The following is a 26,726-nucleotide window of genomic DNA, read 5'->3' on the forward strand; positions in this document are numbered from 1 at the left end:
TCACCACAATAAGTCTAGTTAACATCTGTCACCATACATAGTTACAGAAAAAATTTTTTTCTTGTGATAAGGACTTTTAAGATCTGCTCTCCCAGCAAGCTTCAAATATTGCAATACAGTATTATTAACTATAGTCACCATGCTGTATATTACATCCCCATGACTTACTTATTTTATAATTGGAAGTTTGTACCTTTTGATGCCCTTCACCCATTTGCCCACCTACCACCAGCCATCACCCCCCAGCCTCCGCCATCTCTGGCAACCACCAATCTGTTCCTGTATCTATGAGCATGGTTTTATTTTTTTAAAGATTCCACATATAAGTGAGATCATACTGTATTTGTCTTTGTCTGACTTATTTCACTTAGCATAATACCCTCAAGGCCATCCATGTTTTTGCAAATGCCAAGATTTCATTCTTTTTTATGGCTGAATAGTCCATTGTATATGTATATACTACATTTTCTTTATCTATTCTTCTGTTGATGGACACATAGGTTGTTTCCATATTTTGGCTATTGTAAATAATGCTGCAATGAACATGGGGGTGTTGCCTTCTCTGGTTTTAACTGAACATTTTATATGTGACTCCATGTTCTCTCCTCTCTTAGCATATCAGTTATACTTTTTTTTTAGTGGTTGCCCTAGAGTTTGCAATATACATTTACAACTAGTCCAAGTTCACTTTCAAATAACACTATACCACTTCATGAGTAGTGCAAGTACCTTATAACAGAGTATTCCAAATTCCCCCCTGCCCCATTCCTTATAATATTGCTGTCATTCATTTCACTTATCCTTTCGCTATCACACTTATTAATTATTGTTATTACTGCTAACGTTGCTATTATTATTTTGAACAAACTGTTATCTGTTAGGTCAATTAAGAGTAAGAAAAATAAAATATCTTATTTTACCTTCATTTATTCCTTTTTTCTTTTTCTTTCTTTCTTTTTTTTTGGCTGTGCCACACGGCTTGCAGGATCTTAGTTCCCCGACCAGGGATCGAACACAGGCCCTCATCAGTGAAAGCACAGAGTCCTAACCACTGGACCACCAGGGAATTCCCCATTTATTCCTTTTCTAATGCCCTCCCTCTCTTTCTTTCTTTCTTTCAAGTTTCTAAACTATGTTATTTTCCTGCTTTCTGAAGAATTTAATTTTAACATTTCTTGCAAGGCAGATCTACTGGCAACAAATCCTCTCAATTTTCTTTGTCTGAGAAAGTGTTTATTACTCCTTCACATTTGAAGGATAATTTGGCTGGATACCAAATTCTAGGTTGGTGGTTTTTTCTTTCAACACTTAAATATTTCACTCAATCCTTCTCTCTTCCTGTTTGCTTGGTTTCTGAAGGGAAATCCAATGTGATTCTTATTTTTGCTCCTCTATAGGTAAGGTTTTTTTTCCCCTCTGGCTTCTTTTAAGATTTTGTCCTTGGTTTTCTACAGTTTAAGTATGATATGCCTAGGTATAGATTTTTTTGGTATTTATCCTGGTTGGTATTCTCTGAGGTTCCTGGATCTGTGGTTTGGTGTCTGTCATTAATATTGGAAAATACTCACCAATTGTAAGTTCAGACATTTCTTCTGCTCCTTTTTCTCTTTCTTCTCCTTCTGTTATTCCCATTATGTGTACATTATACCTTTTATAACTGCCCCCACAGTTCTTGGATATTCTGTTCTGTCTTCTTCATTCTTTTTTTCCTCTTTGCATTTCAGTTTTAGAAGTTTCTGTTAACATATATTCCAGCTCACTTATTCTTTCCTTGGGCATGTCCAGTCTACTGATAGCCCATCAAAGGCATTCTTCATTTCTGTTATAGTGTTTTTTACTTCTAGCATTTCCTTTGGATTCTTTCTTAGAGTTTCCAACTCTTTGCTTACATTACTTGTCTGTTCTTAATGTTGTCCATTTTTCCCACCAGAGGTTTTAGCATATTAATCATAGATTTTTTTGAAAATTCCTGGTTTGATAATTCCAACATCTCTTCCGTATCTGAGTTTTGTTCTGATACTTGCTCTGTCTCTTGAAACTGTTTTTGTCTTTTGGTATGCCTTGTAACTTTTGGTTGAAAGCCGGACATGATGTACTGGGAAAAAGGAACTGTGGTAACTGGCCCTTTAGTGATGTGGTGGTAAAGTGTGGGGGAGGGGAAGCATTCTATAGTCTATGATTAGGTCTTAGTCTTTTAGTGAGCCTGGGCCCTTGAACTGTGACCTTCCCAAGCGCTCCTCATCCTTTCCCCCTCCCTCCCTTTAGGTGAAACAGGAAGGCTAGAGCGGGCTGGAGTTGAGTATTTATCTTCCCTCTTGTAAAAGGCTAGAGGGACCAATGTCCCAGCCTGCATCATTTAGGCTCTAGTAATACCCAAGGTAGTTAGGCACTGTTAAAAAAGTTTCCCTTGAGGGCAGGCCTTTGTTAAGAAGAACAGACTACTCTGGCCATATTTCATAAAGGTTACTTTTCCCTCCCCCTACTGAGAGGCAGGAGGGGATTTTTCTTCAGTCTGCACAAAACATGGTGGAACTCCTAGAGGTAAAACTTACAAAATTACGGGGGCCCTCCTAAGATGGGACCCTCCCCACCCCAACCTGGCATTTTTAGCTCTCTAGCTTTTCCACACTGAACCTCCAGTGATTTATCGATTACAGTTTAAGTTTTCCTGCCTCAGTACTGTGGTAGGAAACAGAAGCTGTGGGCTTCTGTTCCAAGGCTTCTGCTCTGGTAAACTGTGATTCTGTGTATTTGCCTGTCTCTCCAGTTTGGGGGGCAGCAGTCAGCCCTGTGATCTCAGTTTTCTGATGGATTTAAAAGGAGTTGTTAATTTTCAGTCTATTCACCTTTTTTCTTGTGAGGGTGGGAGTAATGAATTCCAAGTTCCTTACATGTTGGATGGGAAGCTGGAAGTCAGCATTTTCTTATAAGAGCAAAAGATTAAAAACATGCCAAATATGCATCAGTAAATGACTGACTATCCAAATTATGCTGCATCCACCTAATGGAATACTATGCAATCAAAACAGTCAGCTCTAGATGTCTTAATATGGAAAGATCTGCCAGATAGTTTAAGTGAAAAATGCATGGTGCAGAAAAGAAATAGCATGCTAACATTTGCTGAATGTTCTTTGAAGTGAAAGAATGTTTGTTTTAAAAAAGGGTATGTATACACACCTACTATTTAAAATAAAGAAAATACAATTTTAAAAGATTAGTGGAGGGACTTTTCTGGTGGCCCAGTGATTAAGAACCCGCCTGCCAATGCAGGGGACATGGGTTCGAGCCCTGGTCCGGGAAGATCCCACATGCCGCAGAGCAACTAAGCTTGTGCACCACAACTACTGAGCTTGCGCTCTAGAGCCTGCGAGCCACAACTACTGAGCCCGTGTGCCACAACTACTGAAGCCTGTGCACCTAGAGCCCGTGCTCCACAACAAGAGAAGCCACCGCAATGAGAAGCCCGCGCACCGCAACGAAGAGTAGCCGCTGCTTGCTGCAACTAGAGAGAGCCCGTGCGCAGCAACAAACACCCAATGCAGCCAAAAATAAAGAAATAAATTTATAAAAAAAAAAAAGATTAGTGGAAAATACACCAAAATTATAGCAATCACATTTTAGCATTATGGGGGTTATTTTTATTTGTTTCTCAATTTTCCAAACTCCTTTAATTTAGTTACATTATTTCTATAATTAAAAAAAAAACACTTCATACAGAAAAATCTAGAAGGAAATACTAAAAAATAATAGTGGTCAATGGTGCTGGAAGTAAGGCATCACTTTTGGTGATGGAAGTAAGGAAAATTTCTCCCGTCTGTCAGACATTTTGTAATGTCATCATATTACATTTACAGTAATGTTTGTTGTTTGTGACACACATGCAGGTTTTGTTTGGTTTAAGCTTCTGGTGTCTAGATTAGGTAAACTAAGTGAAAAGCCCTTTTAAAGAACAATGCTCGGACCAGGCCTGCTTCTTTTGGTTATACCACCTATTACACTACCATTTTTAGCACACGTTTAAAAGCTATCATAAATCACTATTTTGATATGCAATCCCAAGTTTGTTGAAGGACTTGACCAAGCAGAAAAGACTGGCTGATTTGGAAACAGTGCAGTTTTTCTCTCCAGTCCTTGAGCAAACTGAGTGAGCAACACAGCCTCAAACAGTAGCACCTTCTGCAAACAGTTACTTTGAGTCTGCAATCCCAAGACCAGAGCCGTGATGTCCTCTGCACTATGTAGGTCAACCCCCGAAAGAAGAGAGAAGTCCTTAACATATACACACTACTATATATAAAATAAATAATTAACAAGGACCTACTCTATAGCACAGGGGACTGTACTCAATATTTTGTAATAACCTATAAGGGAAAAGAATCTTTTCAGATTCTATATATATATATAACTGAATCACTATGCCGTACACCTGAAACTAACACGACATTGTAAATCAACTATACTTTAATTACAATAAAAAAAAGAAGAGGTTTCCCTGGTGGTCCAGTGGTAAAGAATCCGCCTTACAATGCAGGGTACACGGGTTTGATCCCTGGTCAGGGAAGTAAGATCGCACATGCCGCAGGGCAACTAAGCCTGCGCACCGCAACTACTGAGCTCGCGCACCTCAACTAGAGAGCCTCTGTGCCGTAAACTACAGAGCCCACGCGCCCTGGAGCCTGCATGCCACAACTAGAGAGAGAAAAACCTGCACACCAGAACTAGAGAGAAGCCTGCGCACCGCCACGCAGAGCCTGCACGCCGCAGTGAAAGATCCCACATGCCTCAACGAAGATCCCACATGCTGCGACTAAGACCCGACGCAGCCAAAAATAAAAAATAAATTAATTAATTAATTTTAAAAAAAAAGAAGCAAGAAGTCCTGAAATGAGCCTAAAAATATTGAGAAGGGAAAGAATTGATGCTCAGTAGTTGACAAGTCATTGTTTGCGTTCTAAAAAGAATAAATCTTACCTAAAAGAATGTGGAAAAAAATATACCTCAGAGCCAAGAAAAAAAAATAGCTGTTTCTAGCAGTCAAAAATACAATGTTTAGGGGCTTCCCTGGTGGCGCAGTGGTTGAGAGTCTGCCTGCTAATGCAGGGGACACGGGTTCGAGCCCTGATCTGGGAAGATCCCACATGCCGCGGAGCAACTAGGCCCGTGAGCCACAACTACTGAGCCTGCGCATCTGGAGCCTGTGCTCCGCAACAAGAGAGGCCGCGATAGTGAAGAGGCCCGCGCACCGCGATGAAGAGTGGCCCCCGCTTGCCGCAACTAGAGGAAGCCCTCGCACAGAAACGAAGACCCAACACAGCCAAAAATAAATATAATAAATAAATAAATAAATAAAAGATTACTATAAAAAAATACAATGTTTAAAATACAAAAATAAATAAGCAAAAACAAAAGACTAAAAACCTCACCAATTTTGGTTGAAAGTAAGCCTCTTTGTGTGTTTGTGAAAAGCTTGATTTGCAGAATATATTTCGAGAAATGGCATTTTTATTATATTATATATTTAATATAATATAATTATATACTAGAATATATATTATCGTTCTTAACAGATGAATTCTGTCTTAGAAGTCCTAAAGGAAGTGAATCTCAAACTTTGGTAGCTTGCAGTACAGTCACCCAGGGGCCCCTCTTTAACTTGCCCTTTCATTCTTGATTCTAGAAAGATCTGTGTGGAACAGAACATTCAGGTCATTCCTATGCTGGTTTCAAATGCCTTAGAGAAGCTACTTTAATAAGTAAGAATGATTTAGGAGTTTAGTATTTCAACAGAATTTTCTAAAATGTTCAAAACAACTGTAGTGTAGAGAGACTAGATTGTAGATAATTCTCTCATAATTTTGTTTATACTGTTGATGTCACTAATGCCTTTTTTTCATTCCTCCAATGACAGGGCAACCATAAAATTCTAGACAGTTTCTGTCTGAATACCATGTTTTAATTTGGTAAGATTCAGATTAATAATGCTGTAGTATATGAATTAGTAGCAAATGAGCATATTTGTTTATAAGCCTGTGACATTGTGATTTATAAGAAATATATATTTTGTTGCTCAGATGACCAAAATATATTTCTCTTATATATTTGGTTGTTGTCCATGGTTCCTGGCTCACAGCTTTCAAAATCCTTGGAATTCCCTGAGCCATAAGAGCAATGGGAGCATCTTTTGTCATAATATTTGGTCTCTTGTCCTCAGTTCCTGAAACTTTATTGCTTCCGAGGCATAAAGGTAAAATGGGTATCTTGTTATTCATAACAAGCCCCTTTCCACCACAACTGGGTTTATGTTAATGAGGTGACTCTTGGAAAGCACCTAAAGATGGGGGCTGCCAGGGAAACCAACCATGTGATTAGAGGATTGGAACTTTCAGTCCCACCCCTTAACCTCCTGAGATGGGGAGGTACTGGAAATGAATAGATTGCCAGTGGCCATTAAGCTAATCAATCACGCCTATGGTATGAATCCTCCCCGAAAAAGAGGGTTCAGAGAGTTTCCATGTTGATGAACATGCAGAGATTCGGGGAGAATGGCACGCTTGGAGAGGGCATAGAAATGCCATGCTCCTTTCCCATACCTTATCCTAAGCATCTCTTCCATCTGGCTGTCCCTGAGTTTTGTCCTTTTATAATAAACCAGTGATGTAATAAGTAAAATGTTTCTCTGAGTTCTGTGAGCTGCTCTAGCAAATTAATCAAACCCAAGGAGGGTGTTGTGGGAACCTCTGTGATTTATAGCTATTACCTCAGAAGCACAGGTGACATTCTGGATTTGTTGATTGGCTTCTGAAGTGGGGGGAGAAGACAGTCTTGTAGGACTGAGCCCTTAACCTGTAACCCAAATAGGGGGTTGTTGGAACCTCCAGTCTGTAGCTGGTTGGTCAGAAGAAGCACATGTGACAACCTGGACTTGCAATTGGCATCTGAGGTGGAGGGCAGTCTTGTGGGACTGAGCCCTTAACCTGTGGGATCTGATGCTGTCTCTGGATGGATAGTGTCAGAATTGGGTTGAATGGTAAGACACCCAGTTGGTGTCGGAGAACTGTTAGTTGGTGACGTGGGGAAAGACCCTCCCCCCACCCCCATACATGTTGAAATTGGTGATCAGAGCCTTAGAGCTTAACAGTGTTGACTTTTTTCTGGGATAAGCAATAATATTTCCAAACTAGAGTAGACTTCGAAGAAACACAAGCAAAAGGAAGAGTTGGTTGAAAAATTGCCTTTTTACAAAACTTCCAGGCTGGCTGAGAGATTTGGAAGGTGTGCTAAGGCAGAAAGCAAGACTGGAGCTGAAGCTTCACCAGGCTGCATGTAGTAAGAATTTAACTTGCTGTCTGACTTGAATTACCAAATGGTTGAGCTGGGTGACTGCAGTGCAGTTTTGATTGTGAAAATGGTTGAGAAAATCAGGCTGACTTTGCAGGTCCATATTTAAATCATATATTTTAGCTAAGTAAGACTTGGAAAATTTGGAATCTTCTGGACAGACACGTGGACAGAGCTGAGCTATACCACTGTTAGGAGCTCTGAGTTTATTAGAGCTAGCATAAGGGCAGGAGTGAGGCATAATTAGCAGCCCTAAGTCACGCTAAAGCAATTCACCTGTCTTCTCCAGAGGCATAGTTGTTACTCTCCAACAGGGAAAATATGTACTTCTTTGGCCTAGATGAAATAAGCAAGACTGTGCTAGTAAAAACAAATTAAAAGGGTCAGATTATTTTGCACTGTGGTGGTTTACATAAAATATATGAAATAGAACCCTTCAAAATTTAAATAAAACCCAAGAGATCGAAAAGCTCTAGAGTAAAATAAGTGAAATAATACCCTGGACTGTGTCCAAGTCCTCAGCTGGGAATAAGTCCGTTTCAGAGAGATCCTCCCGGAGCAGGATGGACAGGCTATTTTTAAGCATGTCTGTTCTAGGCACTGGTGTCTAAAATTCAATTGAATATCCTTGAGCACTAGCATATTATCAGCTGAGATCTTTTATGTTGTACCTTGTTCTCCCTAGCTACATCCTCTGCCTGTTGTCATGAAGGAAGATGAAATGGGACCATCTCCTCAGATTCTTAGTTCTCATATTTTTATGTTAAAAATAGTCATTGTGGACTTTCCTCATTCCATTCAAACCACAAAGCCTTCTCTAGGGGACATATTATCAAAGCTCCCTCCTCTTTTATATTAGCTTGGCCATTAACCCAGAAGACGTCTCTGCAGGTATGAGGCATCTAACACTGTCTTTAGAACTTTGAAATGTGTAGCCCTGAAAGTATTAAATAATAACAACTTATCCAGGAAATTCTGTCTATTCTTTAAGGTAAGTGTACTCGTAAAAAATGAGTATACTTTCAAGCTTTTCTGCGGGGAAGAATAAGAGTGCATTGGGAAATTTTATGAGGAAATGTAATATAATAAGGCTTTGCTCTACCGAGTCAGAACCAGGAAGTAAAAAATTAGTTTTAAAGCTAAAGGACAGGTGTTAGAAAAGCGAAACCAAAACAAAAGATGTAAGAAGGAAGGCCTGGACTATATGGATTTTAAGGAGCTGCACTGTGACACTGAACCTATTCTTTAAACTTAGAACTGTTCATTTCTTATCCCATTAACTGAGTGGAAGGTGTCAAAAATGGGCAGTCCTGTAGGCCACACCCACCCTGGGAGCCACGGTGCACACTGGGTAGCTCCACAGAGCATAGGAAGGAATGAGTTGCTGGTGAGCTTGACTTGATAGACTAAGTCCCCCTAGAACTACTGGTGGGGGTATAGCTTATAGGCTAAAGCATATGAAACTGATTATTTTCCCACTGTAAAAAAAAATTGTAGTAAAATATATATAACGTGAAATGTTAAAGTGTACCATTCATTGGCTTAAAGGACATTCACAGCGCTGTGCAACCACCACCACTTTCCATTTCCAGAACTTCTCATCACCCCAAACAAACAGTGTACCTGTTAAACAATTACTCTTCATTCTCTCCTCCCCCCAACCGTAGTAACCTCTATCCTACTTGTTGTCTCTATGAATTTGTTTATTATAGGTACCTCATTTAGTGGAATCATACGATATGTGACCTTTTATGTCTGGCTTCTTTCACTTAGCATAATGTTTTCAAGGTCCATCCATGTTGTAGCAGGTATTGGAATTTCATTCCTTTTTAAGTCTGACTAATAGTCCATTATATGTTTATACCATATTTTGTTTTTCCACTCATCTGTTGATGAACATTTGGATTGTTTCCACATTTTGGCTATTGTGAACAATGCTGCTAAGAATATGGGTGAACAAGTATCTGTTTGAGTCCCTGCTTTCAATTCTTGTGGGTATATACTTTGGAGTGGAATTGCTGGGTCATATGATGATTTAAGTTTAGCTCTTTGAGGAACCGCCAAACTTTTCCACAGTGGCTGCATCATTTTACATTCACCACCAGCAGTGTACAAGAGTTCCAATTTCTCCACATCCTTGCCAACACTTGTTATTTTCCATTTTTTGATAATAGCCATCCTAATGGGTGTGAAGTGGCATCTCATCGTGGTTTTGATTTGCATTTCCCTAATGACTAGTGATGTAAATCATCTTTTCATGTGCTTATCGCAAAAAAGCCAGCTGGGATTTTGGTAGGGATTGGGCTGACTGTAGATATATTTGGGGAGTACTCCTATCTTAACAATATTAAGTCTTCTAATCCTTGAACATGGGCTGTTTTTCCATTTATTTTGGTCTTTAATTTCTTTCAATGATGTTTTGTAGTATTCAGTATACAGATCTTGTCCTTCACTTAAATTCATTCATTAGTATTTTATTCTTTTTGATGCTATTGGAAGTAGAATTGTTTTCTTAATTTCAGTTTCAGATTGTTTATTGCTGGTACATAAAAATATAATTGATTTTTTAAATATTGACCTTATATCCTTCAACCTTGCTAAACTCATTTATTAGCTCTAATAGTTTTTTATACTGGATTCCCCAGGATTTTCTATATACAAGATCATGTCATCTGCCAATAGAAGTAGTTTAATCGTTCCTTTCTTACCTGAATGCCTTATAGTTCTTTTTCTTTCCCTCATGTGAGCCACAAGTACAATCTTGAATAGAATTGGTGAGAGGGGACATCCTTTTAAAGGTGCATTTTTGATAGGGTTAAAAGACCTATGTTCAACATTTACCAATCCTGTCTGGTGACCATGGGCAAATCATTTACCCTTTCTGTTATCTAGACTCAGTGATAGCAATATATGTTCTGGCTATCTCACCGGGCGGGTTCTGAGGATTAAATAAAACCACCATGCACTTAGCAAACTTACAGTGTACATGGATGGTAGTCTACTCTTTAGGAGCTCATAAGCTAGTGGAGAAGACAAGCCATTCATGGAAATCATTACAAAAACAAGATAAAATGTGGTGTGAATTATTAGGCCTATGAATTTTGTGTCTTGGACACCTTATTAGGTGATTTTTATGGTGAAAACTTTGTATAGTCTACTACTATATAGGGAAATGGTTTCAAAATTTAAGATACTGGTATCATTGTGCTCTCCCAGTGTCACCCTAAACTAGTTTGGATTCCATTTTAACAACTTTGTACTACAAAGTAACATAATTATAGCGTAACTAAATCCAACTCTGTTCCACACAAAATGTTTTATAGGGTTTTGCTATGATTTTGCATGCAATTTGGTGTCCACAAGCATTTTTATGTCAAAAGGATATCTGTGCTTAAATTAGGAGTTGCATTTCTTTTCTCTTCATTTGGGCAGCCGAGATACACTGTATTGTTCCTTGCACTCCATTTATTTGAGATTAGCCTGATAGGCTTCACGTTGGAATATAAACATGTAGAAAATAGTCCATGACATAATGGATGTCATGGGTTCATAAAGCCCTTCCGGGTTCTAACACTGAATTGTGTTAATGATTTGGCAAAAAGAGGCTAATCTTGGTACATTTAGTACTGCCTAGTGGTTATGCCGTCAGTGGCACCTTATAATTTTTTCTTTGCTGCTGTGTTTTAAGGCTCTTATGGCCAAAGGGTGGTCGGTCACAGGCTGTGAAGGAGCCCAAGTGCTTTCAGGCACGGGTGCTGCAGAACCACGTGAATGAATTTCTCAGAGCACCTGCTTCTTTGTGTGGGGGGGAAGGCACCCCACTCCCAACTCCCCCCTCCCGCCGCAAGAGATAGCCACACCTTCTCCCTATCGGCAAGGAGCAGGTGGCCGGCCCTCAGCACCTCGCACCGCTGCCCACCCCCCCCAAGGTACCCGCCCCATCGGCCTGGCCGGCTCACAGGACATGTGACGAGGGTCGGCTCTGCCGCCGGGACCCCCAGCCACCGCGGGTGCGACCGCCCAGCGCGTGGCCTCGAGATCCGATACCCCTCCCCCCACAATCCCGGAAAAAGGGGAGGCTGGTGACGTCATCATCCGGGCACTCGGCGGCGCGGCCTCGGTTCACAATGGAACAAAAACAAGCGGCCCAAGTCAAACTCTGAGCGACGCGACTGTGGCTCGCGCGATTAACTCTGTCCTGGCCACGCAACCTTCCAGTCCCGACCTCCCAGCTCCTTCCCCGGCGTGGTGTGCCAGATCCTTTCGGGCCTCCCCTCCCCCACTTCTGCCCGTCCTGGTGCCGCCTCTGCCCTCACATTGCTCCAGAGGCGAGGGGTATGGAACACAGTTCCGGGCCGTAGTGCGACCCTGGAGGGGCCGGCCGAAAGAAACAGCACTGCTTGAAAAATCTTTACCGCATTTTCGTCCCTTCCCCCACCCCAGCTCCCCGAATTCCAAGCGTCTCACGCCTGGCCCGGCTTTCCCGGACGCACGCGCCACTCTTCCCTGGCGTAAGACGGCCCCGGGTGGAGGGGGGACCAGAGAGAGCAGAAGGAGCAATTGAGGGAGAAGGGGAGTGGGATGGAGGAGGAGGGCTGAGGGGCGGGCCTCGTACGGGGCGGGCCTCCTGCGGGGCGTGGAACCTCAGGGCCTTGGGCGGTGCTGGGGGTGGTGGGAGTCTGCGCCGTCTCGCTGCTGCCTCCGCGGCCGCCACTGCTGCTGCTACCGCTACCGCCGCCGCCACTGGCCGAGCGGTTTTTTTTTTTTTTTTTTTTTGGTTTGCCGGATCCGCCATATTGAAGAGGACGGGCAACCGCGGCTGCGGAAGCTAGTCTCCGCCGTCGCCGGAGCCGCAGCCTCCCCGCACCCGGCCCGTCCGGGCCTCTGCCGCGCGGAGCCCCTCCCCGCCTCGTTCAGCTCACAGGCCTCGCGGGAGGCGGCCGCCTCAGCGCCCGGTGCTTTGCTCGGCGCCGGGAGCGAGGAGCAAGCCGCCGCAAAGCGACCAGGCCCGGAGCGGGGACAGAGGCGGTGATCAGTGGAAGGTGAAGCCGCCACTGCGGGAGGAGGAGCAGGAGGAGGTGACGCAGGAGAAACGCACCGCCCGGAGCCCGTCTGCGCTCCGAGAGAGCCCCAGCCCGAGGCGAGAAGGGGGAAGAGGGCCGCCGCCGGCTAAGGAGGAGGAGGAGGCGGCCGCAGCCACCGCTGCTGCAGGGCGGGCGCGGCGAGCAGCGAATTCCGGCGTCGCTGTGCAGCCCCCTGGTCCCTACGCCTGCAGCCTCTCGACACACTTTGTCACCCGTCACCCTTGGGCCTGGGATGCACCCACGGTCGGCCTTGTCCCGGGACTGAGCCTTGCTGCCGCTTCCGCGTGTTCTGCTTGTGAAGAGAAGACGCCTGTGTCGTGCGGTGAGTAGCTAGCCACGCCGGGACTACGCGCTTTTCCGGGGCCAACAGCTGGATCGAGGGGAGGGGAAGAGGGCGAGGGGGGTGTGCGTGCGCGCGGTTCCTCCCGCGGCGGCCGCGGGCCGGGCTGGGGGCTTCCCGGCTCTCCCGCGTGGGCCCCGGGCGGGGCGGGCGCGCGCGGCGCGGGTCTGGGCGCGGGGCTCCGTTCCATGCCCAGCCGGCGTCCCGGGAGCGTGTCTGTGTGTTTTGGACTGTAAGGGAAAATGGCTGACGGCTCCGTCCCTCCTCCTCCTCCCCCTTTCCGTCCTGTCTGGGGCCGAGTCGGAGGATGGAGTCTCCGGGCGCGGCGTGCAGCCCCCGCATCCGCAGCCCGGGGCCGGGTCGGCGCCGGGGGCTCGTCGCCCCCAGGTCCCGGGGTTTGCAGCTCGGCGGGCTCGCGGCCGGTTTCCTTCCCGGTCTCGTTCCACTTGACACCAAACGCCATTACTGAGGTGGAGTGATTTGGAGCCGTAGAGCTAGGCCTCGGCTACGCCTGGCTATCGGGCCCGACGACTTGTCCGCCTCCCCCCGCCCTCCTGCGATAACCCGCAGCTTCTCCTGGGCCCTGTGGTCTGGGAGCCGGAGCCGGGTTATCGGCCTCCTCCACTTCCTTCGCCCTCTTTTATTTACGGAGGGCCAAAGCCGCGAAAGATGTTTTGAGGCAGAAATCGCTTCCAAGCGAGCTTGGACCGACCACCTTTCTATTTTTAACTGTTTCTGCAAAGAATATTAGCATGTACGAGTTTGTTAATGATAAAACCTTAAGATTCTTGTGATGTGACGCTTCGGGTTTGAGAAACGGTTTATTTTTCATTCATTGTGAAATATTAAGTTAAAGAGTTATGGAGCAGGTGTATACGTGTTTTGCAATATTTGTATGGATTTCTGGGGCGACTGGAACTTACACGGGGATTTTTAAGATCTTCAACAGCAGCTGCTTAAATTAAGCTTGTTATTTTTTTTTGCAAGGTCCATCGTTATAACGTTAATTGGATTTTCCATCGTGCAGTTTACAGGTGTGTGTAATTTCTTCAGACAGTTTTTGAATTTAACTGACCGAGTTCTAGGTTAAATTTTCATGCTTTATTTTGAGGGGAGGGAAATATATTTGTAGCCATGAGTCCCCATGAAACCCACGAGTTTCATGGAAACCCATGAGTCTTCCTAAGTCTATATAACGTTCGTAAACCTTAACTTTTGAGGAAGAATTCGGGGGTCTTTAGATTAGGAAGCTTTTCAGCAGATAGTTAACCTCTCCTGGAGCTCATTATCTATTCTTAGTGATTATATGGTAAGGACTCGTTAACCGTGACTAGCTTGGCTTTTTTAATCCGTATACTTGAACTTAAAAATAGAGACTACAAACTCTTTTAGATCTCATTGGTCTACTGATTCAGTGGGCTGCCATTTTGGTTTCAGCAAATGCCTTCCTAGTTCTGAAAGATTTACGTGTTAAATATACAGAGATGTCAACATTTGTTTTCTCAATTGTATAACCCATGTGCTTTGTCATACTTGTAACAGTGTTTGGATTTGAGTGAAAACCAGAAATATTTGAGATTGGTGTATCAAGGGCGAACTCAAAATGTTTTTGATAGCGTGTTATGTTTTGTTTTCTCTCATTTAAAAATAAGACTTTTGAACTATATGTATTTTTTCTGCCTTTTTTTGTATATTTTTTGCATGAACACTTAATTTGCAATTCTTAACGTGTTATTTTAATGTTTTCATGCCTTTTCTTCCTTTTATTTGCTGACCTTGGTAATTTCTGAGAGGGAAAATTTCTAGAGGGATTAAATAACACCAAGAACCGTACATGTGAAAATCTAAATTCCTTAGAAAGTAGCTATGAAGGGCAGATTTTACCTTTCACCAAATTATTGGAATCTCTTGGTGTTCCATAGTTTTCTTGTTTTATCAGTGGAATGCTTCAGTAGGATTTACTTTGGATCTTTTTTCTTCCAGGCTCTTGAAATAAAATTTCTGACATCTCAAGAAGACGAGAGGTTTTATGAATGTCTCCTGAAAGATAATTTTTCTGACATGATATTAATAATGCTGCTTAGTTTTTGAAAATGGATGTTTCTCATGAATTTGCTAGTCATCAAGTTCTTGATTAGTTGGACACAAGCAAGCATTCTTTTAGCTTATTTTTTGTTTCATAAGGTCAATTTTAAAGCATTGTTTTTGTACTTAAGTTTCAGAATTTTAATATTGAACCAGACTGTGTTTAAATCAGGTTATATTTCCCCTATTGGTGGTATGTTTTCTGAATCTTGAAATTTTTTTCCCAAAAAATTGGATAACAGGGTTTTAGTTTCCATTTAGTTCTTTGAGGATCTGTACCTTTGAAAGGTATCGTATTTATTGCTAACTTTGTTTCTAATTTTAACATAGAGTCTAACATTAGTATTTGTGAAAGGGTTAACGTGTTGGACCTCAACCCTGACTGCACATTAGAATCACTGGGCGGGGGTGGGGGTTAAAAAAATATATACTGGTGCCCGGGTTCCATTCCCGGAGACTTATTAATTGGTCTGGTATGGGCCCTGGGCAGCAGTGTATTTTAAAAGGATTATGAGAGTTATGTACCACAGTGTTCATTGCAGCACTGTTTACAGTAGCCAGGACAGGGAAGCAACCTAAGTGTCCACTGACAGATGAATGGGTAAAGAAGATGTGGCACATACATACAGTGGAATATTACTCAGCCATAAAAAGAAACAAAATTGAGTTACTTGAAGTGAGGTGGATGGACCTAGACTCTGTCATACAGAGTGAAGTAAGTCAGAAAGAGAAAAACAAATACCGTATGCTGACACATATATATGAATCTTAAAAAAAAAAATGGTTCTGACGAACCTAAGGGCAGGACAGGAATAAAGATGCAGACATAGAGAATGGACTTGAGGACACGGGGAGGGGGAAGGGTAAGCTGGGACAAAGTGAGAGATTAGCATGGACATATATACACTACCAAATGTAAAATAGATAGCTAGTGGGAAGCAGCTGCATAGCACAGGGAGATCAGCTCGGTGCTTTGTGACCACCTAGAGGGGTGGGATAGGGAGGGTGGGAGGGAGACGCAAGAAGGAGGGGATATGGGGACATATGTATACATATAGCTGATTCACCTTGTTATACAGCAGAAACTAACACAACATTGTAAAGCAGTTATACTCCAATAAAGATGTTTTTTAAAAAATTTTAAAAATAAAAGGATTATGGGCGATTCTCATGCAGTCGGGTTGAAAACCATTGTTATTGCTGTTAGCATGTTCTTATTGAACTTTGCAGTGGGTAAATAAGAAGATGGTTTTTTCTTCAACTGTTTTCAGTTATCACTACAGTTGTCATTTGTTGACTTAATTATGTGCCAGCACTATGTTAAACACTCCATTTATCACTGTATGTGCATCATATTATTTCCATTAAACAGATAAAGGACTAAGGTCTGTCAGGTTCAACCAGTGGTGCTTCGACTGCTCTGCCATGTTAGTGAAATGACACTGATTACTATTTTTTTAAAAAATTGGAACTTTTGCTTTGTTTCCTGTACCAGAGAGGCTTTAGATTAAAATTTTAATAAAAATGTAATAGTCTGCAATTTGGGAAATATCTTGATTGACCAAGGGAGATGCTAAAACTTTGCAGCAAACGGTTCTTCCCCTTCCATATATCTTCCAACATGTTCAGGTTGATAGTTTAATTGGTGGGTCTGTTTATGACTAAAATAACGTAAGGCAACTTAACATTCCTAAAAGATGCAAAATCTAGGCATTTCTCTCCCAGTGATCTATTTAAATCATCCCATAAGTGAACACTTAGTATCATGTGAATTTTTATTAACTCAATTTGAGAATTCTGAGTTTTACTTAGCTTAGTTTAAAATCAGTGTAATTTTCACAAAAAGTTTTCAAAATGAAAGGTTTTGTTTTGCATTTTTGCAATATTGGTTGGTAATTTTATGGAATGAATGAAATAGTAATAACATCTTTATTTGGTGTTTGTTTCTCTTAATTTCTTTGGTCTGTTGTGCTAAATTCTATATGGGGGGGGCTGCTAATGTAGAATCTGTGAGCATTCTTAATGTGGCACAAGGTTTGTCAGAGATCTTTCTGTTAAATTAATGATCACTGTCCTATTTTCTATGTTATAAAGTCTATCGTAAGGAAAAAAGAAGTCATGAAACGCCTGATATTTGTGTATATTGGAGTTTGAATTTATCATTCAGTTATTACTGTTGAGTGTAAAGTAATGATCAATGTAATATGCTTTTAAGGAATAAGGTGTGAAAAGGCATACTATTAAGACGAGATATCTCACCTATATTTATTCTTCAGTGTGCCTGTGCTAACCTTTTGGGCTTCAGTACACTCTCACGCTCTACATGCATTTTATAGCCAGTGGGTTTCTAATTCTATTTTCAGTCACTGTCTAACAGTAATTTTCTAGTTCAACTGTGTATGAGAATCACCTGTGCAGCATTTTCAAAATGTATTTGCTTAGGTCTTACTCTGGGGAGATTATAATTGAGTAGGTTTGGGGTGGGAACTGGGCATTTACAAAACTCAAAATATGATTCTGATGAGCAGCTAGGTTATTTTTTGGCAATTTATTTTAGAAAAAGATCTGAGATTCTGAGTTTATACACACACACATTTATTTATTATCTCTTACTGAGCATCTTCTTAGAGTTAGGGTTCCAGCTCTAATACTAACATTATTAATATCTGTTAAGGCAGGCATTAGTTTCCTTTTTATCAAATATTTATTGGGTATCTACCCTGTGCCAGGTACTGTCCTAGAGATGACTATTGTCTAGAAGCTTATGTTATATGAAGTGAGGGCCATTGGACTAGCTGGTCTCTATAAAGTCCTTCCTAGCTCTAATTTTGTCAGTCCTTATTGTGTTTCATAGAAGGGGACTGAATTAAGTTGTTATAAGAAATGTACTAGTTTTGGTATAAGCTGATGGAACTTTCCTTTTACCTTTCATCTTTTTAAAATAAGTTAAATAGAATTTCCTTATGAACGCCAACCTTCTCTAGTGAGCCCAAATGTCAAGTACAGTAGAAATGGATTCTTTTAGTATTGGCTTTAGAAATAGCCATACTTAGGATGCTTTTAATTTTGGGCCAGTAACTACATACTCTGGTGTCACCTGTTCCTCCTGCCATTCCTTTTCTGTATTGGTTCTCTGTCAGTTATCTCTGCACTGCTTGTGTGTTTTTTGCCTGTTTTACTTATTTTGTTCAGATGCTTTGATTAAATTTGTTCTCCAGATTCTTCTAGGTTGGTGGCATCCGTCTGGGCAGACTCAAGATCCTAAGTCACTGACATATCCCTAGCACCTAGAAAGTGCCTGGCACATAGACATTCAATAATTATTTGTTGGATGTTCAGTTCATCATTTTCTTAGTATGATTCCTCTACGTCTTTGGTGGGTTTTTTTTGGTTTTTTTTTTTTCTAATTCTCTTTATTACTTGGAGTCACTTAACTTGACCTAATAATCCTTTTATGATGAGCAGTCCTGGAAGGAATCTTAGATCTAGTCAAACTCCTTGTTTTTCAGATGAGGAACAGTGGCTCAACGAGGTGAGGTAACTTCACTAAGATAGTGTACATAGATTAACCTTCTGTGTGAAGCTATTTCCATATCTAACAAGTCACGTTAATTATTAAATTCTTTGAATTCCATGACCTTTGTAGTCACTCATAAAATTCACACTTAAATCTCTTCCTAATAATGGATAAATAAGGTCAGGGATTCTGTCCTTTACCTTTACGTATTACGGAGCGCATAGAATAGCATTGTTTACTGGGACTTTCTTGGCGGTCCAGTGGTTAAGACTCCACGCTTACACTGCAGGGGGCATGGGTTCCATCCCTGGTCACGTAGCTAAGATCCCATATGCCGTGCGGTGCGGGCAAAACAACAACAAAAAAACCCCACGATAACATTGTAAACAGTAACTTTGCCTCAAAGGCAAAATGTGGGGGAATGTTCGACTTCTAATATCTATAACAGCTTGTACAAAATTGATGTATCATAATATTATAGCCCCTTTCTGTTTATCCTTTCTGTAACTGATCAATCATGTATGGTTTGAACACTTTAGACCCATATTGGCCAACCATTATTGAAGGAATTATTTTCCTTGGGACAGTTTTGAGCTGGTAAGTCTTGGATCCCATCTTCAGCTACCTACCTGTGAAGTGGGAAGAAGAAAATTTAGGAAGAGAAAAAGGAGTAGGAGAAACCTCTTCTTCCTGTCCTATTATGTTCATTTCCTTCCTACTGACTTTGGTGGTTACTGAGAGTTGTAAGTTTAGGTTGTTGGTTGCATCTCTCTTTTCTGGTCTTTTTTCTTAGCTGGTTACTTAGAACTTATACATAAGTCTACTCGATTAACTTGGGCAGGGAGATTATATGGTATTAGATCCATGTTCTGCCTAACAGTATTTTGTCCCTGATCAAGGTAGTGTAGAAAGATTTGGTTGCTCTCCTTGATAACACTGTCGGGGTTCAGAGCAGGGATCAGCAAACTTTTTCTTGTACAGGGCCAGATTGTAAATATTATAGGCTTTAGGCTTTGCGTTCTTAAGAGGCAAAATCGAGGCTATTAGGTAAATTTTTTGTTGATGGAATTCATAATATAATGATAGTTGAGTACAATTAATTGTAATTTAGGTCTAATGAGAAGAAGAGAATTGGGGGGAAGGCTAATAATGCAGTATTTTGCCTATTTGGGGTTTAAAGTTCATATTCCCTGTCATCAAGTTGATTGTAAATGACGCTGTGTGAAATCCATTCTCAGTTTTGTGGGCTGTACAAAAACAGGAGGCTAGATTTAATCTGTGACCATAGTTTGGCAGCCCTGGTTTAGAGCAGTGGTTCTCAAACCTGGAGGGCTTGTTAAAACAGATTGCTGGCTCTTGCCCCCAGAGTTTGATTCATTAAGTATGGAATGGGGCCCAAGAATGTGCATTTCTAACAAGTTCCCAAGCATGGATCTACCCTTGGAGAATTACCGGTTTAGAGATGAAATCCAGCATATCCTATTTTTTATCAGGCTGATCACTTTGTTTAATTTTTCTTGAATCTTTATTTTGTACTTTGTTTTAAATTCAACAATTACATGTTAAATGCCTGTTACGTGCTAGGTATTATACCAGGTAACAGGGATACACAAGGTGAGCAAAACACAATTGTCCCTGTCATACATACTGGTTAGAGGGAGCTTAAAAATTAATTTCCACAAACCCTTTAGAGCTAGAGTCTGGGGACAAAGAGCACCATTTGGAAAGCAGTGCAGTGGTGTTTGATACTCATGTTAAAGGAAAGCTAAATTGGAAAGAGGCATTATCAAACTATTTCATTAATTTGATGTCTTAGGGAATAAAGTTCTGTATAAATGAACTTTTCAGAACACCAAAGCTTGCTTTTAAATACTTAAACCAATTTATTATTTGATAGAAAGCTTTCTAAAGATGTTATATACTTTTCCTTTATAACTTCTGTCTGATTATGAGATTATTGTAATCTATTCGATTAAGAAAAAGTTTGGGTAGCATAAGGGAATAAAAGCAAAGAGCAAAACACACAAACCCCACCCCTAATAATTCCATCATGTAAAAGTAACCGTATTATTAGATGTTAGATGTGTGTTAGATCAAAGATTCTTATCAGTTAATCAATTTACTAAGTCATGTTTCCTCATGTCCTCTGCCTCCACTTCTGCTTCAGGACTTCAGAGTGTGCCGTTTGTTCATCCTGCCTAAAGACACTGTTTTGGGGTCCTTCCTCACTCCGCTGTTCCTTTTTTAGATACTGCTTTGGTAAATACTGTTCAAAAATCTCATCATGAAGTTGGTTTTAACATAACTTTCCGACTTTCCCACTGTTTAAAATTTTCTTTTCCCCTGTTCTCCATTCACTTGACTCGGGATTCTCCATACACTTCCTGTGCTTTCCCACTTCTGTTGCTTTGTTTCTTCAGTCTCCAAAGGGGCTTCCTGTTCTTTGCCAGTGGCAGTAACATCGAGAGTATAACTTAACTGTTCTTTGGCCTGTTTCGTTTTATGCATTTGTTGCTTTTCTTCTTTGGTGGCTATTGAGGTTTAAGGATGGTTCACATATATACTAAAAGGCCTCAGACTTTTTTTGTTTTAATTAATTAATTAATTTTCATTTATTTGGCTGCGTCGAGTCTTCATTGCGGCACTCGGGGTCTTTGTTACGGCACGCGGGATCTTTCATTGCGGCAAGCGGGCTTCTCTCTAGCTGTGGTGTGCGGGCTTAGTTGCCCCGCGGCATGTGGGATCGAACATGTTCCCCGACCAGGGATCAAACCCGCGTCCCCTGCATTGGAAGACGGATTCTTAACCACTGGACCACCAGGGAAGTCCCGGCCCCAGACTTTTTTGAATTAATGTTTTTGTGTTCTTGTTTTTTCTTAGCTATCTCATTTTCTCAATAATCTTTATTTTCACTGTTGTGAGTTGTGGTTCCAGTCTAATCCTCCCCACCACCCCCCACCCCCAAAAACGTTCTGTGGACTGGGAAAGGAGGTAAGAGTTGTATATTATAATTGTGTCTATATAAAGAGGGAGGATTTCTTACAAGAACTTTGAGCTCTGATTCTTATTTCTGTACCTTTTCCACTTGAAACATGTTAGTCCTCAGCTGTGATATATTTGATTTTTGTATAATCAATACTTTAATATGCTATAAATACACTTAATACACTATTAATACGCTTGACTTCTTTAAGTCAAGTTCAGACTTCTGTCCATTAGCTGATGAAGCAAGTGTCTTTTTATTGCAGGGTGGTATTGCCTGCCTGAGAACTGTTCTGTTTCAGCAGTTTTGCTGTATTTGTACAGCACTGTCTTGTGTGTTAATTTGTAAGTTCAGTTGTATTTTGCCCTTTTATAAAATGAGTGGGAAAACAAACGTGCATCAGCTGGGGAGCTCAAACCTAATATCTCTGAGACGGGACTGATTGGGGATATGAATCTTTAACCTTACTGGGTTAGGTTGTGCTCATTGGTTATGTTGGTTGACTTTGTTCAGCGGTGAGTGAAATAATTAGAACGAAACAGGAAATTAAGTATGGCGAGTATGTAATAAAGCTTGTATGTGAAAGGTGAGGTGTAATTAGGGATTTTATAATACTTTCCTTCACTCTGAGAGTTGGAAAAACCCCTAGAAACATGTGAATCTGTCGTTTGGCTTTGAAATATTTGTCTTCTATCACATTTTCAGGAATGCGTTATGTGTGAAAGGAAGGTACTGCCTATGTACAGTGTTTGCCTAGACTCTTGTGGAAATGACTACAGAAAGTCTCATTTACTTAATCTGTCTGTATATATCTGTTTACTGTGTTCATCGTACATAGATATCAGTTATCCAAAATTCTGTTTTTATTGACTATAGTTGATATACAGTATCAGTATCGAGTGTACAATATAGTTATCCGAAATTCTTGCGAGTTTTTGACTTGGAGCATGCTGAACTGGGGTGAGAGGGATTGTGGGTCTAGACTGAGGGTTGGAGAAGCCTAATGGAGTGCTTGTAGGTGTATTTCTTGTCTCATAACGGATGTCATTATCTGAGCCATATGTCAGCTATCTCGAATTACTCCTACTTGAGGATTATCTTAGTTATCCTCAGTGCATCATGGGAAGAAGAATCACGTCAGTGAAAGGAGACTAATGGAAGGATTCTTTGGCTTCTGCTCATCTACACAACCACAAAAATCAGATTCTTCGAGTACCTCTATTTCTCTTCCTGCTGTCTTCCCAAATACTGCTGAAAACTCTTACCATGTCAGCTCTACCCAAACTAGGTCATTTTGATGTAATTCTGGTCTACTTTTCTGAGGTTATTTTTTGTTCTCTCACGTAATCAAATTATCCATAGTTGATGTGGATGTTCCAGTCTTTCCTATTCCCGTGGCTTTACTCTTGGAACTCTGTCTCCCTTTTGTGGCTAGCCTACCAGTGCCACCTAGCTCACATGCCATCTTCATGAACTGTTTTCTGATTCTCTCCAGTTGGAAGTGGTCGTTAGTTTCTCCGAACTCTGGTAGCGTGTACCACCCCCCCCCCCATGCTTTTCTTTTGGCATTCCACTTTTTATTTTTTAATTAATTTATTTATTTGGCTGCGTTGGGTCTTCGTTGCTGCGTGCGGGCTTTTCTCTGGTTGCGGTGAGCAGGCGCTACTCTTCGTTGCGGTGCACGGGCTACTCATTGCGGTGGCTTCTCTTCTTGCAGAGCATGGGCTCTAGGCACGCGGGCTTCAGTAATTGCGGCACACGGGCTCGGTAGTTGCGGCTTGCGGGCTCTAGAGCGCAGGCTCGGTAGTTGTGGCACATGGGCTTAGTTGCTCTGTGGCATGTGGGATCTTCCTGGACCAGGGCTCGAAACTCATGTCCCCTGCACTGGCAGGCGGATTCTTAACCATTGCGCCACCAGGGAAGCCCCTTGGCATTCCACTTTTTTTGTTTCTTTATGTTTCTTCAAAAACAGCCTCTGGGAAGGTGGCTCTGAGAAGTTTCCTGAGGCTCAGTTGATAGTGTCTAAATCTGAACTGTCCTTTGTAGGTGGTCAGAACCTCTCTCAGCCTGATTGAGAAAGTGTAGTTGGTAGTAAAGAGCTCTAATCTCGGTCAAAGGGCTTGGGTTATGATTGTAACTACTGCCAGTTAGTGAGCAAATTATTTAACCTAGATGAAATTGTAAAATGAAGGATTTGGACTGGGTGACTGCTATCTTATAACGATTGAATTGAACTCATTTTATACTATTCTGGCACAAGGGGATATAAAGATAAATCCTTATCTCTTAGGCTCTAACGTCTGTTGGGCCAGACTATACAGTGTGATAAGTGCTGTACTAAATAGTGGTGTGGAAAATAGAATGGTAAAAGAGATGAAGAGGGACTTCCCTGGTGGCGCAGTGGTTAAGAATCCGTCTGCCAGTGCAGGGGACACGGGTTTGAGCCCTGGTCCGGGAAGATCCCGCATGCCGCGGAGCAACTAAGCCCATGTGCCACAGCTATTGAGCCCACGTGCTGCAAGTACTGAAGCCTGCGCGCCTAGAGCCCGTGCTCTGCAACAAGAGAAGCCACCGCAATGAGAAGCCCGCGCACCGCCACAAAGAGTAGCACCCGCTCGCCACAACTAGAGAAAGCCTGCGCGCAGCAACGAAGACCCAACGCAGGCCAAAATAAATAAATAAAAATAAATAAATAAGAGAAACAAAACTCATTCTAGTTTGGTGTTGAGTGAGGTTTGTTGGTTTTCAAAGGTGTACTATTTTGGTGGCCCTGTGAATTAGAGCAGAGACTTCTGGGCAGAGAAAGCAACTTGAGATCAGGGTTTTTAACCTCAACACTGTTGATAGCTTGGGCCATATAATTCTTTGTTGTGGGGGTGCTCTCCTGTTCCTCCCTGATCTCTACCCACGTAATGCCAGTAGTACATCACCCCCTCAGCTGTGACAACTAAAAGTATCTCCAGACGTTGCCAAATGTGCCCTGGGGGCAGTATTTGAGCACCACTACTTGAAATGGAGGAATGGAAGTGTGAAAGTGTAATGTTTTTAGAGAAAAACTAGTAGTAGAATGTAGAAGAAACACTGGAGATATTGGGAGGGGAGGGGGATTTGGGGATATGAGACTAGAAAGGTAATTTGAGCGAGGCTAGAGCACAAGGGGCGACCTTAGTGCCAAGTTAGGGCACTTTTGTTTTGGGGGTAATGAGATGGGCCTTCAAGTTTAAGTGAAAGGTAGAGATAATTAGATCTGTTGTTTATTTCTGAAAGATAATTCTGATGGCGGCATGGTGGACATGTTGGAAAGTTGGGTAGCAAGGGAATTGAGACAGTATTTGTAAGGGTTTCGCTGAAAGATAAGAGAATGGTTTAGGGAATGGAGTAAAGGAATGAGGTACCTGGGACTCCACTTGTATGAGGATGGTGCTGCTAATTTGACTTTGGCTTCTCTGTCACTGAATGTTGTACTTAACTAAAAAGCCGAACACCTTTATTATCTTCCCCTTCAACTCTTTCTCCCCACCAAGAGCTTCTGTCTGTTGAGATCTATTTATTGAAAGGTCATCAGGAGAAAGGAATCTGGGTTATAGAATGACTGTGTTTTCCCAATGTGGCTCCACTACTTAAACAGTGGATTATCAAAGCACATGCCTTTTTTTTTTTAACCACCCCCTCCCCCAACATGTAGGGAACTACAATCTGGCATCCAGTTGAATGTTAACTGTAGGCTCGCCATGGTTTGTATAGGTGATATTTTACAGCTTTTGAAATAGACTGATACACAAAAATAGATGAATAATGTTATTGTTTATTAAATAGTTGCAGTAATCCCATTGGCTTCTATTTTGGAGGGGTTTTTTGTTTGTTTTAAAAAACTGCTTATATTTGAAGTGAAAATAACATAGTCAGTGGAAGTGTACTGAACTTGGAGTCAAAAGGGCTGTGTTTTAGATTTAGAATCCTGCCCTCTGTTAAGTCACTTAACAGTGAGGACCCAAAAGGTTATTAGTTACCTGTAAAACCAAGGTGTTGGATGAGAGATGACTTAAGGTACTTTTTTTTTTTTCTTTTAAAGTTAGTAAATTTTCTATCTATCCCTAAAGATGTGGGAAAAACTGGAGTCTAGAGAAGAGACATTTTCAAGTAAAGGAACATAGGAAAGGTTTTTAAAAGGGTTCATAGGCTTAGGAGTTAGTGTTGGATTGACAAGTAAAGGGAGGGATAATGTAATTTGAATGTTTCCCTTGTTTTTCGTGTGTGTGTGTGTGTGTGTGTGTGTGTGTGTGTATAGGGCTTTATTTTATTTAGTATCCTGTGGGTTAATTGTGTTTGCCCAACAGCTTGCAGTGTGAATTTAGGGACTACAGACTTGGTAGCCAGGGGTAAAATTTCTTGGCTGGCAGAGCAGCTTAAAGTTTGGTTAAGTTTTCATCTGAAGTCTAGATTAAGCTTTAAGAACGTACTGCTGTTAAAAGGTGATGTAGCCTGCAGGGGAAATCATGTTTAGGGGAAATTGTTTTTTTCTGAATTGAGAATGAAAGTATGCAGATAAATAGAGTAGCAGTGATTTTTGTCTGGCACAGATGGTTTCAGAGAAAATGTTGATAACCTCGTTTTTCATCACTGTAAGAGAAGTAGCAAAAGAAGCCTATCATTTTTATTGTGTATCAGTAGGCCAGTCATTCTTAAACTTACTGGTCTCAGGACTTCTTTATAATTATTGAGGACCTCAAAGAGCTTTTGTTAACGTGGGGTTCTATCCATTGATATTTATTACTATATTAGAAACTAAAACAGACATTTAAAATTTTTATGTGTGTGTTTAAAAATAAAACTCATTGCAAGTTAATGTAAATAATACTTTTATGAAAAATAACTTCCAAAACGAAAGTTAGTGAGAAGAGTGACATTGTTTTACATTTTTGCAAATATCTTGTATCTGACTTAATGAAAAACAGGTGGATTCTCTGTCTCCTTCCTTCAGTCTGTTGTGATATAATAATACATCATGTAGCCTCTGGAAGAACTCCACTGTATACCTGAGAGAGAATGACAGTGAAAATGGCAAATAATGTCTTACTATTATGAAAACATAATCTCTTGGATCTGCTGCAAGGGTCTTAGTGGACCACACTTTGAGAACCAGTGCCTTAGACTCCCAAGGGAAGTTTGACATTATCTTTTGAGCGGCTTACCTAATACACAGTTTTACTTTTTTTTTTTTTTTTTTTTTGCTGGGCCGTGCTGAATGCGGGATCTTAGTTTCCCGACTTAGTTTGAACCTGTACCCCCTGCATTGGCAGCACAGAGTCTTTAACCACTGGATCACCAGGGAAGTCCCCAGTTTTGGTTTTTAATTGAAATATAACTTGCATACAGTTT

At 41.3% G+C, this 26,726-nt stretch overlaps 1 protein-coding gene across 2 annotated transcripts in view; it reads left to right on the plus strand.

Moving 5' to 3' along the window:
• The first annotated feature begins 13,749 nt into the window (after window positions 1–13,749).
• The window catches only part of USP9X (ubiquitin specific peptidase 9 X-linked), a 118,242-nt gene continuing 105,265 nt past the window's right edge, over window positions 13,750–26,726 (plus strand). For both annotated transcript variants that reach the window (XM_068534067.1, XM_068534068.1), the window contains exon 1: window positions 13,750–13,796. The gene's annotated coding sequence lies outside the window, so the exon portion shown is untranslated. The remainder of the gene's footprint in view (window positions 13,797–26,726) is intronic.

The sequence above is a fragment of the Eschrichtius robustus genome, chromosome X (assembly GCF_028021215.1).
Source record: "Eschrichtius robustus isolate mEscRob2 chromosome X, mEscRob2.pri, whole genome shotgun sequence".
In the NCBI taxonomy this organism is placed as follows: domain Eukaryota; kingdom Metazoa; phylum Chordata; class Mammalia; order Artiodactyla; family Eschrichtiidae; genus Eschrichtius; species Eschrichtius robustus.